The following is an 18,638-nucleotide window of genomic DNA, read 5'->3' on the forward strand; positions in this document are numbered from 1 at the left end:
ATCTACATTCCCTACATACGGACTCCATCCCGCTCCCTGGGAACTGTCTCAGGCTGAACCCTGGCTCACACCCAATACAAAATATTTCACCCCAAGATGAGTTTTCAACTATATATCCACAAGACTATTTTCACCTCAGTAACATTGGCCGACTCCACTTAATGCGAAAGGACAAAACCTAACCGTCTACGTTTTTGTGAAAAAAGTGCCTTATTGCATTTCTTATGTTCAAACTGGATTTTATGTGTGAACAGCAACCAATAAGACGGCCAACCCTCTGCCTATGAGTCAGCAGAATAAAAATATTCACTTCTCCGATTTGGAAATGTCTGACTCATATGGTCCATCTGAAGAGCTTTTATCAGACCATCCGTGAACTGCACTGTCCAACATCAGAGGGAGCTACCAGAGGCCATTTGACAAACTGCTGCTAACGGAGTCTGAGAGTGTCTTCCCAAACACCAAACCCTGAACAGACAGCACCTTTTTCTACCTATAATGTCAGAGACAATATCAGCCTGGAACAGAAAGGCAACTGCCAGACACTCATGATGAATGAAGGAGATGTTTATACACATAGAGCTGGAATCTCCACCACTAACAGCGGAGTCCCTGATGCAGCGGAAAATCGGTATTGGCGTTGGGCGCCGATCCAAGCGTGATGCTCTGACAGCCACCCTGCTGATGGCGGGATTGGGCTTCATGCCTGCGCGCTAACAAGAGGACGTAAATAATACAAATGGGTCTTAATGACCGATTAGAGTCAATGGCTGACACTCAGTCAGCAAGAAGTTGGAGTCTTTTAAACATGACCCTATGAAGATCTTCCCAGTGATGTTAAGGACTGAAATGTCTTTATAGTTGTTGTAAAAGGGGCTGGTTTAGCACTTGGCTAAATCGCTGGCTTTGAAAGCAGACCAAGGCAGGCCAGCAGCACGGTTCAATTCCTGTACCAGCCTCCCCGAACATGCACCGGAATGTGGCGACTAGGGGCTTTTCACAGTAACTTCATTTGAAGCCTACTTGTGACAATAGGCGATTTTCATTTTTCATTTTCATCTCCTCCGTTACTGCTGGTTTTATATATTGTGATGATGTTTGCATCACGCATATGGAATGGTTCCTGTCACCTACCAGAGATGAAGGAAGTCATGAAGGTGTGGCAGTCGATGGGACTTTCTGTGTGTGAGCAGTTCAGCTGGAATTCCATCCTTGCCGGGCACCTTTCTGCTTGCTCAGCAATCAATGGCCCTATTCGGCTCAAATGATGAGGGTTCCTTGTCCAACTCACTGTGACAGGAAGCTGCAGGAGAGTCAAACAGAGACTGGGAGATGTCTGTCTCACAGGGGTACAGCTCACAGTCATGTTCAACCCAGCGGGACATCTGGTTACTTCTGTCGGTGAGATCTTCACCACCTGCCAATTTCAGCCGGGCAACTTTGGTGATGGTCGGATGAAGCGTCCTCTTGATCTCATCACACAGAGATTTCCATTGTCACAGGCAGTCTGGAATCACTGACACCAGCTGATCCAATGTTTATTCACAGAGTATGTCCCTGATTTTTACACATCTGTCTTGGCTACTTTCACATGATGCAATTTAATTCCCTAATGGACAGAAGTCAGCAGGAATTGTCAACAAGGATTAATCTGCACTTTCTAATTGAAGTTGACAACCAGTGGAGCATTTGCAGACACTGATTTGCATCAGAGATCAATTTAGGATTGAAGTACAAATTCATAATTTTACTGTAAAGGTGTTCCGATTGGTAAGGGGGCTGAATGGGCCGGTCAAAAGATCAAGGGTCTTCTCACACCTGAAGGGACTGAAGGCTGATGTAGCAATGCTGCAGGAGACTCATTTGAGGGTAGCAGATCAGGTCCGCCTGAGAAGGGGGTGGGTGGGACAGGTGTTCCACTCAGGCTTGGATATCAAGAACCGGGGGGTGGCGATTTTGGTGGGAAAGAGGGTGTCGTTTGTGGCGGCAGAGGTGGTGGCAGACAAGGAGGGCAGGTACGTGATGGTGAGGGGTAGGCTGCAGGGAGAGAATGTGGTACTGGTAAATGTGTATGCCCCGAACTGGGACGACGCGGGTTTTATGAGGCGCCTGCTGGGCCTCATCCCGGGACTGGAGGCAGGGGGCCTGATCATGGGAGGGGACTTTAATACGGTGTTAGACCCTGGGCTGGATAGATCGAGTTCCAGGACGAATAGGAGGCCGGCAGCGGCAGAGGTGTTAAGGGGGTTCATGGAGCAGATGGGAGGGGTAGACCCATGGAGATTTGGTAGGCCTAGGGCGAGGGAGTATTCTTTTTTCTCCCACGTCCACAGAGTGTACTCTAGGATCGATTTTTTCGTATTGAACAGGGGGCTGATACCGAGAGTGCAGGACACGGAGTACTCGGCCATTGCGATATCGGACCATGCACCACATTGGGTGGACGTGGACATGGGGGAGGCGCGGGACCAACGCCCGTTGTGGCGCCTGGATGTAGGGCTGTTGGCGGACGAAGAGGTGTGCAGAAGGGTGAGAACGGGCATTGAGAACTATCTGGGTACGAATGACACAGGTGAGGTGCAGGTGGGGACGGTCTGGGAGGCCTTGAAAGCAGTGATTAGAGGAGAGCTGATCTCCATAAGGGCACACAGAGAGAGGAAGGAGAGGCAGGAAAGGGAGAGGCTGGTGGGGGAGCTCCTAGAAGTAGATAGGAAATATGCGGCGGCACCAGAGGAGGGGCTATTAAGGGAGCGGCGTAGCTTGCAGGCCAGGTTCGACCTACTGACCACTAGGAAGGCGGAAATGCAGTGGAGAAGGGCGCAGGGTGCGGCGTATGAGTACGGGGAAAAGGCGAGCAGGATGCTGGCACACCAGCTTCGTAAGCGAGATGCAGCCAGAGAGATTGGGGGAGTGAGAGAGAGGGGTGGGGATGTAGTGCAGAAGGGGCAAGAGGTGAATAGGGTCTTTAGGGACTTCTATAGGGAATTGTATAGGTCTGAACCGCCGAAGAGGAGAGGGGGAATGAAGAACTTTCTCGACAAATTGGGGTTCCCAAAGGTACAGGAGGAGCTGGTGGAAGGGTTGGGGGCGCCGATAGAGCTGCAGGAGCTAATTAAAGGGATAGGCCAGATGCAGGCGGGGAAGGCGCCGGGGCCGGATGGGTTCCCGGTGGAGTTTTACAGGAAATTTGTGGACTTGGTGGGTCCAGTGCTGGTGCGAGCCTTTAATGAGGCGCGCAAGGGGGGGGTTCTGCCCCCAACAATGTCGCAGGCCCTGATCTCCTTGATTTTGAAGCGGGACAAGGACCCGGTCCAGTGCGGGTCCTACAGGCCCATCTCCCTCCTGAATGTTGACGCCAAGCTGTTAGCAAAGGTCCTGGCAACCAGGATAGAGGACTGTGTGCCAGGGGTAGTCCATGAAGACCAGACGGGGTTCGTGAAGGGACGCCAACTTAACACAAATGTCCGGAGATTGTTAAATGTGATTATGATGCCAGCAGTGGAAGGGGAGGCGGAGATAGTGGTAGCGCTGGACGCGGAGAAGGCATTTGACAGGGTGGAGTGGGAATACTTGTGGGAGACGTTGGAAAGGTTTGGGTTTGGGGAGGGATTTATCAAGTGGGTAAAACTGCTCTATTCAGCTCCGATGGCAAGTGTGGTAACAAACGGGAGGAGGTCAGAATATTTTGGGCTCCATCGAGGTACTAGGCAGGGATGTCCCCTATCTCCCTTACTCTTTGCATTAGCGATTGAGCCGTTGGCGATGGCACTGAGGGGTTCAGGGGGGTGGAGAGGACTGACAAGGGGAGGGGAGGAATATCGGGTCTCGCTCTATGCGGATGATTTGTTGTTGTATGTGGCAGACCCGGAGGGGGGAATGCCGGAGGTAATGGGGATACTAGCGGAGTTCGGGGACTTTTCGGGATATAAATTAAATCTGGGGAAAAGTGAGGTTTTTGTAATACACCCGGGAGACCAAGGGGAGGGAATTGGGAGGCTCCCCTTCAAAAGAGCAGTTAAAAGTTTTAGGTATTTGGGGGTGCAGGTGGCAAAGAACTGGGGGACCCTCCACAAGTTGAACTTTTCCAGACTGGTGGAACAGATGGAGGAGGAGTTTAAGAGGTGGGACATGGTGCCGCTGTCGCTGGCAGGGAGGGTGCAGTCAGTTAAAATGACGGTCCTCCCGAGGTTCTTGTTTTTGTTCCAGTGTCTGCCCATCTTCCTCCCCAGGGCCTTTTTCAAGAAGGTAACGAGTAGTATCATGGGGTATGTGTGGGCACATGGCACCCCGAGAGTTAGAAGGGTCTTTTTGGAGCGGAGTAGGGATAGTGGAGGGCTGGCGTTACCCAACCTTTCAGGATATTACTGGGCGGCAAATACATCGATGGTACGAAAGTGGATGATGGAAGGGGAGGGGGCAGCCTGGAAGCGCATGGAGAGGGCGTCCTGCGGCAACATAAGCTTAGGGGCACTGGTAACGGCACCATGGCCGCTCCCTCCCACGAGGTATACCACGAGCCCGGTGGTGGCGGCCACCCTCAAGATCTGGGGGCAGTGGAGGCGACACAGGGGGGAAGTGGGAGGTCTGATAGGGGCACCACTAAGAGGGAACCACAGATTTGCGCCGGGAAACACAGGAGGGGGATTCCAGAGCTGGCAGAGGGCGGGTATTAGACAACTGAGGGACTTGTTTATAGAGGGGAGGTTTGCGAGCCTGGGAGAGCTGGAGGAGAAATTTGGGCTCCCCCCGGGGAACACGTTCAGGTACCTCCAAGTGAAGGCATTTGCCAGACGACAGGTAGCGGGGTTCCCCGCGCTCCCCGACAGGGGGGTGAGTGACAGGGTGCTATCAGGGGTCTGGGTCGGGGAGGGGAAGATCTCGGACATCTATAAGATTATGCAGGAGGTGGAGGAGGTACCAGTAGAGGAGCTGAAAGATAAGTGGGAGTTAGAGCTGGGGGAACAGATAGAGGACGGGACATGGGCAGACGCCCTGGAGAGGGTCAACTCGTCGTCGTCATGTGCGAGACTAAGTCTCATTCAATTTAAGGTACTGCATAGAGCCCACATGACGGGGACAAGGATGAGTCGGTTTTTCGGGGGTGAAGACAGGTGTATTAGATGTTCGGGAAGCCCTGCGAATCATGCACATATGTTTTGGGCATGTCCGGCACTGGAGGAGTTCTGGAAGGGGGTGGCAGGGACGGTGTCGAGAGTGGTGGGGTCCAGGGTCAAGCCAGGATGGGGACTTGCGATCTTCGGGGTTGGGGTGGAACCGGGGGTACAGGAGGTGAGGGAGGCTGGAATATTAGCCTTTGCGTCCTTGGTGGCTCGGAGGAGGATCCTGATTCAGTGGAGGGACGAAAGGCCTCCGAGTGTTAACACCTGGTTAAACGACATGGCAAACTTCATCCAATTGGAAAGGATCAAATTCGCCCTGAGAGGGTCGGTGCAGGGGTTTTTCAGGCGATGGCAACCCTTCCTAGACCTCTTGGATCAGAGATAGAAACTGAGGCCGTGACAGCAGCAACCCGGGAGGGGAGGGGAGGGCGGGAGGGAGGGGGGAGGAGGGGGGGGGGGGGGAACAAAGACGAAGGAAGTACGGTAGCGGTGGTGGCACGGGCAAGGCCTGCCGGAGGACGCTGCTAGAAATGATAAGTTGGTCTGACTGTCGGTTCGCGGGCGGGGGGGGGGGGGGGGGGGGGGGGACGCGCGAGTAGGGGGGGGGGGGGGGACTTTTTTTCTTTTTCTTGTTAAGTAGGGGGGTTTGACTTTGTTTTGTTATAATTTAAATGTAAATGTAGGGGGGGTTAAAATGTTTGTATTTTGAAAAATTTCTTCAATAAAAATTATTTAAAAAAAAAAAAAGGTGTTCCGATTGAGAGTTTTTGAATTGAGGAAGATCACAGGTGGGGCTTTTAAAAAGGGGCATTGCAGCCCCGAAAATCAGTGACATCTCTAGAATATTGAACTGCAGCCAGTTATAGGAACTGTCAACATCAGCAGAGTCAAACCAGATATTGTCAGACGATCAATCCTGGATGTGATTAGCAGCAGCAAAACAGCAGATTCCAGTCCCTGCAGTCACTTGTGAAATCGCTGGTGTCTCAGCAGGTGTTGTGACTGAATGATCCCGCTCCACACAAGGTGAACCGTCTTCCCCTGTTGTGATCCCACTGATGTGTCAGCAGTTGGGATGACCAAGGGAATCCCTTCCCACACACGGAGCAAGTGAACAGCTTCTCCCCAGTGTGAGTGCGTTGGTGCTCACTAAGGTCAGCTGACTGACTGAAACCCTCTCCACAGGTGATGCACCTGAATGGATCCTCATTTGTGTGCATTTGGTGGTGTGTCTGGAGGGTGAATATCTGAGTGAATCCCTCCCCACACACAAAGCAAATGAATGGTTTCTGACCCGTGTGAATTCGCTGGTGTTCAGTGAGCTTAGATAATGACTTGAATTTCTCTTCACAGGTTGTGCAGCTGAATGGCTTTTCCTCAGTGTGAACTCGTTGGTGTGATCGAAGGGCAGATAACTGAGTGAATCTCCACTCAAACACAGAACAGATGAAAGGCCTTTCCCCAGTGTGAACACGTCGATGGATTTCCAGCTGGGATGAAGAATTGAATCCTTTATCGCATTCCTCACATTGCCACCATTTCTCCTTGGTGCCAGTTTCCTTGTATCTCTCCAGTTTCGACAATCAATTGAAATGAAAATGAAATGAAAATCGCTTATTGTCACGAGTAGGCTTCAATGAAGTTACTGTGAAAAGCCCCTAGTCGCCACATTCCGGCGCCTGTCCGGGGAGGCTGGTACAGGAATCGAACCGTGCTGCTGGCCTGCTTTAAAAGCCAGCGATTGAGCTCAGTGAGCTAAACCAGCCCCTTTGAAGCCCAATTGAAGCTTTGTCCACACACACAGAACACAATTACGCTTTTTTCCCTCTGAGAATCGTGTAATGTTTTTTACAGGCTGTTTAAAGCTCTTTGTACAGTCCATGTACTGGAACCTCTCACTCCAGTGTGTGTCTTGATGCTTTTCCAGTCACAGATGTTTCAACTGGTGTCGTACAGACAGAACACACAAACATTTCTCCTTCCAAATCAATTACTGATGATATTCAGGCCGTGGTGAGTCAGTGACTCTGTCAGATAATGCTGTGATGTTCAGTTTGAGCTTCCTGTTCATAAATCCACCATTCTCATGCCCTGGAAAAGCAGTTTACAAAATTATAAATAGAGAAGTTCTGAATGTACAATTCTTTAGCACACTGGGCTAAATCGCTGGCTTTTAAAGCAGACTAAGGCAGGCCAGCAGCATGGTTCAATTCCCGTACCAGCCTCCTCGAACAGGCGCCAGAATGTGGCGACTAGGGGCTTTTCACAGTAACTTCATTGAAGCCTACTTGTGACAATACGCAATTAATATTATTATTATTATTGACGCCACTGTTGAGGTGACAGAGAATTGCGATTAAAAAAAAAATTTAGAGTACCCAATTAATTTTTTTCCAATTAAGGGCCAATTTAGCGTCGCCAATCCACCTACCCTACACATCTTTGGGTTATGGGGGCGAAACTCACGTAGACACGGGGAGAATGTGCGAACTCCACACGAACATTGACCCAGAGCTGTGATCGAACCTGGGACCTCGGCGCTGTGAGGCAGCAGGGCTAACCACTGCACCACCACGCTGCCCTGAGAATTGCAATTTGCTGTGAAATTGGTGCCTGCCACAATTTCAGAGTCGAAACCGATTTGCCACCAATCTCATTTCGCGATTCAGGTGTCGGCTGACAGAGAATCCCGCCCTGTTCAAAATTGTACAAAAATAACTGGTTGTCTTCACAAAGGAGGTAGATACTACCCAGGCCAGACTAGAAAGCCCTGGCCCTAATAGGTTTAAAATTGATAACGAGGAAGTGGTGAAGTGAAAATGTATATTTCAGGGGTCCTGAAATGATTCCCCAGTCTTTCGTGGAGGTACCAGACTGGAGAATTACAAATCTTATGTCTTTATTCAAAAAGGGTTGTAAGGATAGCTCCAGCATACAGACTAACTAGTTTAACACCAGTTGTTAGGTCTGTTTCACAAATCAATTATTCCAGATAGAATTAATAGCCATGTGGAAAAATGAGGGCTAATTTGGAAGAAGCAGCATGGATTTCTAAACAGGAAATTATGTTTAATTAATTTGCTGGAGTTTTTTTTGTGGAGGTAACCAAAAGGATTGACGAGGGTATTCTGTTGATGTCATGTACATGACTTTCAGTCGGCATTTGATATAATGCAACACAACAGACTTGTGAGAAAAATTGCAGTGCATGGAACAAAAGGGACAGTAGCAAAGTGGATACAAAAGTGGTTGAATACTAGGAAGCTGAGAGTAACAGTCAATGGATATTTTTCAGGCTGGAGGAATGTTTGTAATGGTGTTCCCCTGTGGTCGGTATTTGGATCCTTGCTTTTCCTGGCATATATTCATGATCTAGATTGATGTTCTGCAGGGGACAATTTCAATACTTGCAGATGACACAAAACTTGGAAGTATTACAAACTTTGAAGAGTACAGTGTAGAGTTTCAAATTGGACAATGGCAGGTTGGTGGAGTGAGCAGATGGGCGACAGGTTGAATTCAATGTGGAAAAGTGTAAGGTGATACATTTTGGGAGGAAGAACATGGAGAGACAATATAAAATAATGGGTAAAATTCTGAAGGGGGTGCAGAAGCAGTGGGACCTGGGTGTATATGTACAGAAGTCAGCAAAGGTGACAGGATAGATGAAGAGGGCAGTTGAAGCATATACTATTCTGAGCTTGATTGATAAGGGCATAGACTACAGGAAAAAGCTGGTTGTGCTGAATTTGCACAAGACACTAGTTAGACCTTAGCTGGAATATTGTGTACAGTTCTGGGCGAATGACTTCTTCCAACTAACCAGGGGAGACCCAGGAATAGGTAATAACAGTTTAATCACAATTCAAGCATTGAGAGAACTATCATAGAGAAAGTTCTGGAGTAGCACCTTCCCTGATACTCTTTGGCTTTCCCATTTCAATGTTAATATCACCTGGCTAGAGTGGGTGGGGCAGTGGGTGGGGATCATATGTCAAGAACCAATTTTCAGCCTGGACACAGTCCATAAGCACGGCGACCATCAACATCGAGTTCCAGTTGGGAAAAAAATCAAGCACAGTATTTATTCATTTATTTTCATTTTGTACCTGACACATTTATCTCCATGGTAACACAGATACTGTGCTTCCTTCCCTCATTTGTGAATAAAAGACTTGTTCCTCCAAATTTATCCAGATCATCATGTGGAACTTCCCAATTAGTCTTCCTGTCGCATGGTGGGATGAGTTTGGACACAGGTTCAGGTGTTGACGAACATCCTGGGGGTTCCTCAGCCATCAGTAGTAATTATGAACATATGGAGGACATGAAGGAGCAACACTCCCCAATCTGATCCTGAAACAAAATTAATTATTTTGCAAGTCATCAAGATGTAATGCATGTCAAATTAGAGCTACGTTGTGATAGAAAACCTCATCATGTAGGAGGGTGAGACCTTACTTGCAGTGAGGACTGAAGGAACATCTTTGCGATGGTGTACCACCTCTGCACCATCACATCAGGGTCCGGGTCCTGACAAGTTTTAAAATCAGGTTCAACTGAAGTCGGTCATACCGGTGCCAATGATTGTGTTTTGACTTTTGGGTGGATCCCATGAATATCCTCTGGAGCAGATTTCCTGGTGTGTCAGCCTGCCTGTTTATTAGCATCACCCTCTTCACTAACTCCTGCTGCTGATGTACCTTCACCTTACAAATAACAATTTGTCCTGGGCACTTACCAGCAACATCCCAAATCATTCAGAGTTTGAATTGCAGCGTGAGTGATTTCCTTTTGGCTGTGCAGAAGCTGTGTGGTTTTTTTGCTAGAGAAGTATGTTTTCAGCAAAGGAGTTCAGCAACATTCCAGCCAAGTGAGAATTGTGAAATTGCAGGATATTAATGCCTTTATTTTGTAACCCCATATTTCATCTACTCTATCACACCAGGATTCTCCCTTAACTTGACCTATTGTTAATAATGTCACTGTGGTTTGTGTGGTCTGTCAATTGTTGAATTAATTCAATCAGGTGCTCTGTGTGCATAACTAATGGTGAACACTTAATTGGATAATAAATTGGACAATCAATTTTTCCACAGGGGTGAATGTGACTGTGAACTATCCAACTGGAAAACTATTTCCATTAATCACTCGGATTACTACAGCAGATATACATTGCTCTAACTCTGCCAGCAGGGCTGTGTGAATAATTGGATAGATCTTCCAAAGAGCCAGTCGAGGTATAATGGGCCGAATGACTTTTACTTGTGCAGTATGATTTTGTAAAACAGTGAGTATTCAGAATCAGAGATGGAGAAGGAAAAAGAGGAACCAGTGACTGCGATTGAACCCAGTCAGAGTCAGCAATGTCGGAGGAGGGATGCCATGATGTGGAGATGCCGGCGTTGGACTGGGGTGAGCACAGTAAGAAGTCTTACAACACCAGGTTAAAGTCCAACAGGTTTGTTTCAAACACGAGCTTTCGGAGCACGGCTCCTTCTTCAGGTGAATGGTTCACCTGAAGAAGGAGCCGTGCTCCGAAAGCTCGTGTTTGAAACAAACCTGTTGGACTTTAACCTGGTGTTGTAAGACTTCTTACGGAGGAGGGATGAGAGAGGAAATAGTATAAAAGCTTTAAAAACTGCATGGTCGCACAGGAGAACTTTGACAAATGGAGCATAGCAGATCACCAATTCAAAATGTATGACATTTTTAGATTAATTTATCTCAAATGGTAACAAAGTTATATTGTATTAACTGTGATGTTGCAATGGTGCGGATATTACCCAGCAATCCCCTTGATGTGAATGTGCTCTATTCACTCCGCATGAGCACAGTACGCAGGCGTAGAGCTCTATTTGGTGCATGCGCAGTGCCATTTTGCCCGGAGCCCTGCGAGTGCGGAAGCGGTTGTTTGGGTGGGTGAGTCGGCGAGGCGGCGGGAGGAATGGAGCCGGGAGTGGGGAGGGAGAGGAAGCTTCATAAACGCCCGGTGAAGGCCCACGGCCGAAATAAAACCCTTCAGGTCCCGAGTTTGCAGCTGCGGGGCTTTTATCCGGATCAGGCCCAGTTCCATTGTCGCCATCTTCGTTCAGCGGGGAGCAGAGCGCATGCGCGGCCATCCTGACAGCCTTGATCACAGAATCCCTGGAGCGCAGAATGAGGCCATTCGGCCCATCAAGTCTGCACCGACCCTTCGAAAGAGCAGCCTACCTCGGCCCACTCATCACTCTATTCCCACCTGACCTGTGCAAGGAAACCAGAGCAGCCGGAGGAAGCCCACGCAGAAACGAGGAGAATGTGCAAACACCACACAGTCACCCAAGGCCAGAATTGAACCCGGGTCGCTGGTGCTGTGAGACAGCAGTGCAAAACACTCTGCCACTGTGCCGGGGTTCCAGGGGCCAGGAGAGAAAATGTATGACTCATTGATTGAAAGGTCTGGTTTACGGGCACCCTCTTTAGATGCGGAAAGGTGCTGCAGGGCACACAATAATAATTTTTTTAAATTTATTGTCACAAGTAGGCGTACATTCACACCGCAATGAAGTTACTGTGAAAATCTCCTTGTTGCCACATTCTAGCGCCTGTTCGGGGACATGAGGGAGAATTCAGAATATCCAATTCATTTAACAAGCACGTCTTTCAGGAAACCGGAGCACCCGTAGGAAACCCACGCAGACATGGGGAGAACGTGCAGACTCCGCACAGACAGTGGCCCAAGCCGGGAATTAAACATGGGACCCTGGCGCTGTGAAGCAATAGTGCTAGCCACCTTGCCCAACATTTCCTCTTGAAACCAACTCCCTTCTAGCCAGGAATCAGCTCGGTGAACTTTGTCTGAACTACTTCCAATTAAGTATATCTCATTTTAAGTAATCCTATACCAGGAAACAGAAGGAGGGAATGTTATAAATTGGCATCCTGGACTGACTGATGGATTTTGCAAACTTATTTACCGGAGGTCAGAAGGAGAGTATTTACACAGCAATCTCAAATCAAGAAAAATGTTTATCTCTTGATTTAAACCACTATTGACACATGACTCTTGTAATCACCTTTTACAGTGAGTTAGAACATTTGAAGACTGCAATTTTTCTCTGATTTGAGTGCTGCTGAATTATTTCAAGCTGCAGTTCCAGCAGAAGGTTTCAAATTTGAAAACTGAAATAGTTCCAGAGGTGAGTATTATTGAGCATCCATCTATAATTTAGAGTTTTTAGTGTTGTGCTTTGTTATCTGTGCTCTGGTTCCAGGGCTCTGGGGCAGGTTTGGCTCCTTCACTGTGGATCTGAATCCATGTTCACCCATTGCTCTGTTTCAACTCTGCCCTCCCTCATTACCTCTCTGCCATCCGTCATCACCTCTCTGCCATTGTTTCATGTCTTCTGCCTCTAATAGTGGATTTATTTTAACCAGTTTTGGTATTTTACTGTTATTTCTTCCAATGTGTCTGAATGAAGTTCACTGCTGCCCATCCCTTGGGTTTGTGCTGCTGATTTGCCATCTTTATCATCCCGAGGTCAGGAATTGTTTTTCCTGCATCAAAGATCATTTTTCTTCTGCTCATCAGCTGATATTAACCATCAAATTCTGCTCCATATTTATTCTCTGTAATTGAAGATTTGAGATTACTATCGGACCAGCCATGACCTTGTTAAATTGTGGAGCAGGCTTGAGGGGCTGAATGGCAACTCCTGCTCATTGTTCATATGTTTATTGAATCCGTCACCCTGAGATGTTAACTCTGTTTCTCTTGCTGCAGTTGCTTGCTGACATGATGAGTATTTTCAGTATTTGTTCTTTTTATTTCAAATTTTCAGTAACCACAGTATTTTGCTATTATTCTGTTGCAGGCGTTTCTCACAGAACCGAGTCTGGAAACAGAGACAGACCAATTAAGAACTGATTTGTGTTGGGGAGGGTGTTGGTTGTGGAGGTTAGTCTCTGGTCTCCAGTTACAGTCCTTTTTCACAGAATCATTGAATGATTACAATACAGATGGGGGCCATTCAGCCCATCATACCCATGCTGGCTCATCCCACTGCCCTGCCCTTTCTTCACTTCCTTCTAGCATTTTGTCTTTCCAGAGTTTTGTCCAATTCCCTTTGGTTTGTTGTATCAGTTTGGCTGGAGTGGAGATGCAGGAGAAGCTGCTGGGTTTAACCTCGAGGACTTTGAGCAATAATTTCAGATATGAAGTTGTCAAGGGTGGTACGGGAATGGCACTAAGTCGTCATCCTCGTTTGAAGAGTCGGTGCAGACACAATGGGCCTTCTGCACCCTAACAATTCAGTAATTGGGTGATCTCGAATAGTCAGCTCTCTGGTCAGCTCCAGCATGTGCTGCTGTAAGAAACTCTCCAAAACACTCTGCAAGCTCATCTGCCTGGCTACCTTTGCCAATCTGATTCGCCCAATCTACATTTTCTCAGAGCCATTATTCCTCTCTGTACTCTCCGTCCTACAGTGTAGTGTTGTGGGCCCGGGTCTAGAGACCGCCAAAGTATGTCGTGGAGTTCACCTGACCTACAACTGTTTGTAGATTTTGGTTATGAGGAGCACAAGGGCCGACTTTTCAGGTGTTATGCAATAGAGCCTTAGGCACTTTTAAACAAAAACAAAGTTTATTCGACAAATTCAGTTAACATTTCTATTAAAACACATCGTCGGCATTTTTATCAACTACAAACCTAAATACCCCACACAGCTACAGTACTCTATATTTAACCCTTATATGTTCCCGTTAGGGGGCCTCACGGTAGCATGGTGGTTAGCATCAATGCTTCACAGCTCCAGGGTCCCAGGTTCGATTCCCGGCTGGGTCACTGTCTGTGTGGAGTCTGCACGTCCTCCCCGTGTGTGCGTGGGTTTCCTCCGGGTGCTCCGGTTTCCTCCCACAGTCCAAAGATGTGCGGGTTAGGTGGATTGGCCATGCTAAATTGCCCGTAGTGTAAGGTTAATGGGGGGATTGTTGGGATACGGGTTACGTGGGTTTAAGTAGGGTGATCATTGCTCGGCACAACATCGAGGGCCGAAGGGCCTGTTCTGTGCTGTACTGTTCTATGTTCTATGTTCTATGTTACTGTTTCACTCGTGTAACAACATCCATAACTCTGGCAATCCCTTTTACCACAAAACAGAAGGTTTGAATTCCTTCCAGAACAGTTATTAGTTTGAAGTTATCAAGTGATCTGGAGACACCTTTTTAACCTGCAGAGAGACCAGAGAAGCCTTCTTTTGTCTGAATGCAGCTTCCAACTGTCAAACCCGAAAGTAAAACTCAGAGCCACAAACAGCTTCCAGCTCAAAGCAAAAGTTTAAAAACTAGACCCACAGCCCAGCTACTCCCACACAATGACATCACTGCAGCCATTTGAGAAGCCAAACAGTTCTTAAAGAGACATTCCCATGACAGTAGTTACTGTTAAGGGGACCTAGATACTACTCCTGCAAGTGACTTCCTGCCTTTATCATTTCTTATCATTACCCAATGTGATTGTACATCTTGATTTCTAGAAATAAGGTCATCTCTCTCTATTGTACTAATGTCATCCTTAATTAACAGAGCTGCCCCTCCGCATATTCCCAGTTTCCTGTCTTTCTGAAAAGTGATGGAATCTTGAATATTCAGGTACCAGCCTGCCCTTCTCAAAAGTGATGGAATCCTGCAGCCGTGTCTCTGTAATGGCTCTCAGATCATAGCATCTGGAGTACGGTGCACACTTTCAATCCCCTTAACTGAGGAGGATGATTCTTGCATTGGGAGCAGTTCAGAGAAGGATCACCGGGCTAATTCCTGGGATGAATGTGTTGAGTTGTGAGGAAAGCGTCTGGACTCATTGGAGTTTAGAGGTGATCATATTGAAACATATAAGATTCTGAGGTAATATGATATGGGAGCTGAAGAGAGGATGTTTCCCCTCATGGGGGATTCAGGAGCTAATGGGCAGATTGTCAAAATAAAGGGTCACATTTCTGAGATGATGAGAAATGTCTTCCCTCAGAGGGGGGTTAGTCTTTGCAATTCTCTTCCCCAGAGAGCAGTGGAGGCTGCATCGTTAAATATATACAAGGCCCAGTTGGAGTTTTGATAGAAAAGGGAGTCGAGGGTTATGGTGACAGGAAGAAAACAAAATTTAGGGTCACAATCCGATCAGCCATGATCTTGTTAAATAGAAGAAGAGCTTTGATGGGCTGAATGGCCTACTCCTGCTCCTATTTCTTCGGATGTTATCACTTGGTTGAGAACAGGAAACGGTGAGTATTAATCTGTCGATCAGCGTGACTTAGCATCTTCAGAAGGATAGGGAGGGTGTATATTAGATAGAGCAGAGTGAGAATGGAGGGAGGGAGCAGAGTGAGAATGGAGGGAGGGAGCAGAGTGAGAATGGAGGGAGGGAGCAGAGTGAGAATGGAGGGAGGGAGCAGAGTGAGAATGGAGGGAGGGAGCAGAGTGAGAATGGAGGGAGGGAGCAGAGTGAGAATGGAGGGAGGGAGCAGAGTGAGAATGGAGGGAGGGAGCAGAGTGAGAATGGAGGGAGGGAGCAGAGTGAGAATGGAGGGAGGGAGCAGAGTGAGAATGGAGGGAGGGAGCAGAGTGAGAATGGAGGGAGGGAGCAGAGTGAGAATGGAGGGAGGGAGCAGAGTGAGAATGGAGGGAGGGAGCAGAGTGAGAATGGAGGGAGGGAGCAGAGTGAGAATGGAGGGAGGGAGCAGAGTGAGAATGGAGGGAGGGAGCAGAGTGAGAATGGAGGGAGGGAGAAGAGTGAGAATGGAGGGAGGGAGCAGAGTGAGAATGGAGGGAGGGAGCAGAGTGAGAATGGAGGGAGGGAGCAGAGTGAGAATGGAGGGAGGGAGCAGAGTGAGAATGGAGGGAGGGAGCAGAGTGAGAATGGAGGGAGGGAGCAGAGTGAGAATGGAGGGAGGGAGCAGAGTGAGAATGGAGGGAGGGAGCAGAGTGAGAATGGAGGGAGGGAGCAGAGTGAGAATGGAGGGAGGGAGCAGAGTGAGAATGGAGGGAGGGAGCAGAGTGAGAATGGAGGGAGGGAGCAGGTGAGGAGGGAGGGAGGGAGCAGAGTGAGGAGGGAGGGAGGGAGCAGAGTGAGGAGGGAGGGAGGGAGCAGAGTGAGGAGGGAGGGAGGGAGCAGAGTGAGGAGGGAGGGAGGGAGCAGAGTGAGGAGGGAGGGAGGGAGCAGAGTGAGGAGGGAGGGAGGGGGCAGAGTGAGGAGGGAGGGAGGGAGCAGAGTGAGAAGGGAGGGAGGGAGCAGAGTGAGGAGGGAGGGAGGGGGCAGAGTGAGGAGGGAGGGAGGGAGCAGAGTGAGGAGGGAGGGAGGGAGCAGAGTGAGGCGGGAGGGAGGGAGCAGAGTGAGGAGGGAGGGAGGGAGCAGAGTGAGGAGGGAGGGAGGGAGCAGAGTGAGGAGGGAAGGGAGGGAAGCAGAGTGAGGAGGGAGGGAGGGAGCAGAGTGAGGAGGGAGGGAGGGAGCAGAGTGAGGAGGGAGGGAGGGAGCAGAGTGAGGAGGGAGGGAGCAGAGTGAGAATGGAGGGAGGGAGCAGAGTGAGAATGGAGGGAGGGAGGTAGAGTGTGTGCACCGGGGAGATGGACCATCCAAACCGCCGACCAAAACTCAAGGGGGGGAGAATAGGACCCCCCCCCTCCACCCGTGTCCCCCACCACCAGCTAAATGAAAGTAATGGTAAATAACGCAAACAACCCTGGCAATAACGGTAAATACCGATGTCAAGTTGTGTATAATTCTTATGATCAACCATTAAAATTCCCAATAAGAACATTTTTTTAAAAACTGTTTAATACACAATGTTACAGAGGGAGGGATTGATAACACGGGGATGACTGTCACAGACACGGCAGCAGCATGTGATACCTGTATTGACGTTGTTATTGGTTTGGTTACTATTATTGTTTTTATATTGTTCTGCAATGTTTTGATATTAAATGCAAAATTCCAATAATATTTTTTAAAAAAAGGAAATTTACAGTTTTTGGGGAACGAGGGAAGAAAGCATGTTCCACAGCAACTAGAATTGTCTGTTCTGAATTTCTGAGCTGTACTGACCGTGATGACATTTGTAAACTCCTTTAACAGGATATTCAAAGTGGAGGATTTGCAGCAAGAAATCTCAAACCAAACTTCACATCGAGATCTGACAGTCACTCGATTCATTAGGACGGGGAAAACCATCGGCTATTTACCATCAGTGTGACTGGAAAGGCATCAAGTCACAGACACCCGCACCATGGGGAAACTGTGGAAATGTGGGGATTGTGGGAAGGAATTCACGTTCCCATCTGCGCTGGAAACACATCGACGCAGTCACACCGGCGAGAGACCGTTCACCTGCTCAGTGTGTGGGAAGAGATTTAGATCTTCATCCAACCTGCGGACACACCAGCAAGTTCACACCGGAGAGAGACCATTCACCTGCTCCAAGTGTGGGAAAGGATTCAGAGATTCATCCTGCCTGCTGGCACACCAGCGCGTTCACACCGGAGAGAAGCCGTTTACCTGCTCAGCGTGTGGGGAAGAGATTTACTAATTCATCTGACTTGTTGAGACACCAGCGAGTTCACTCTGGGGAGAGACCATTCACCTGCTCCAATTGTGGGAAAGGATTCAGAGATTCATTCTGCCTGCTGAGGCACCAGCTAGTTCACACCGGGGAGAAGCCATTTATCTGCTCCATGTGTAGGGAGGGATTTACTACTTCATCTGACTTGTTGAGACACCGGCGAGTTCACACTGGAGAGAAGCCATTCACCTGCTCCATGTGTGGGAAAGGATTCAGAGATTCATACAGCCTGTTGACTCACCAGCGAGTTCACACTGGGGACAAGCCGTTTACCTGTTCAGTGTGTAGGAAAGCATTCGGAGATGCATCAGACCTGCGAACACACCAGCAAGTTCACATTGGGGAGAAGCCATTTACTGCTCAGTGTCTGGGAAAGGAATCAGAGCTTCATCCAACCTGCTGACTCACAGGGGAGTTCACTCTGGGGAGAGACCATTTACTGTGACCTGTGTATGGTAAAGGATTCTGAGATTCATCCAGCCTACTCACACACCAGTGAGTTCACAACGGGGAGAGATCATTTACCTGTTCTAACTGTGGGAAGGGATTCACTCAGTCATCCCACCTGCTGAAACACCAGCAGGTTCACAAGTTACAGGGGTTGGATTCTGCCGTTTTTGCTGCAGTGAATCACATCCAGGACTGAACCATGTTCACTCTGACAGTTGGTGATGTGGGAGGTCGGAGTGTTTCCCTCTGGACTGGCCGGTCTTCCAAGTTTCATTCCAGGGGACTGATTCTCTTCGAGCGAGGGCACATTTCCACTGCAATGATCTGCAAAGGCAGATATGGTACATTAATTTTATCCTGTTTAGTAAATAGTCTTTTTTCCACCACTACAGATGTCTTGTCTTTCATCCGTCCTCATTCCGAGTGTTGGCTGCTCTTTAGGCAATCTTTCTCACTGATTTCTCCGCTGCTCTCACTG

General features: G+C 48.4%; 2 protein-coding genes and 1 long non-coding RNA gene across 4 annotated transcripts in view; 2 read left to right on the forward strand and 1 right to left on the reverse strand.

The window, feature by feature from the left end:
* The window catches only part of LOC119959603 (zinc finger protein 774-like), a 1,152,970-nt gene that overhangs the window by 399,217 nt on the left and 735,115 nt on the right, over positions 1 to 18,638 (forward strand). The gene's annotated exons all lie outside the window — the stretch shown is intronic.
* Positions 1 to 18,638, reverse strand: part of LOC119959614 (zinc finger protein 239-like) — a gene marked incomplete at its 5' end in the record, with an annotated part of 34,144 nt that overhangs the window by 2,088 nt on the left and 13,418 nt on the right. The window lies entirely within an intron of this gene.
* On the forward strand, positions 12,087 to 18,546 carry LOC119959626. 2 transcript variants are annotated; one of them, XR_005459244.1, is made up of 3 exons: positions 12,087 to 12,301; positions 12,977 to 13,059; positions 17,227 to 18,546. It is a non-coding gene; the product is annotated as an uncharacterized LOC119959626 (long non-coding RNA). The 2 variants fall into 2 exon arrangements; XR_005459243.1 differs by lacking the exon at positions 12,977 to 13,059.

Source organism: Scyliorhinus canicula, unplaced genomic scaffold (assembly GCF_902713615.1).
Source record: "Scyliorhinus canicula unplaced genomic scaffold, sScyCan1.1, whole genome shotgun sequence".
NCBI lineage: Eukaryota > Metazoa > Chordata > Chondrichthyes > Carcharhiniformes > Scyliorhinidae > Scyliorhinus > Scyliorhinus canicula.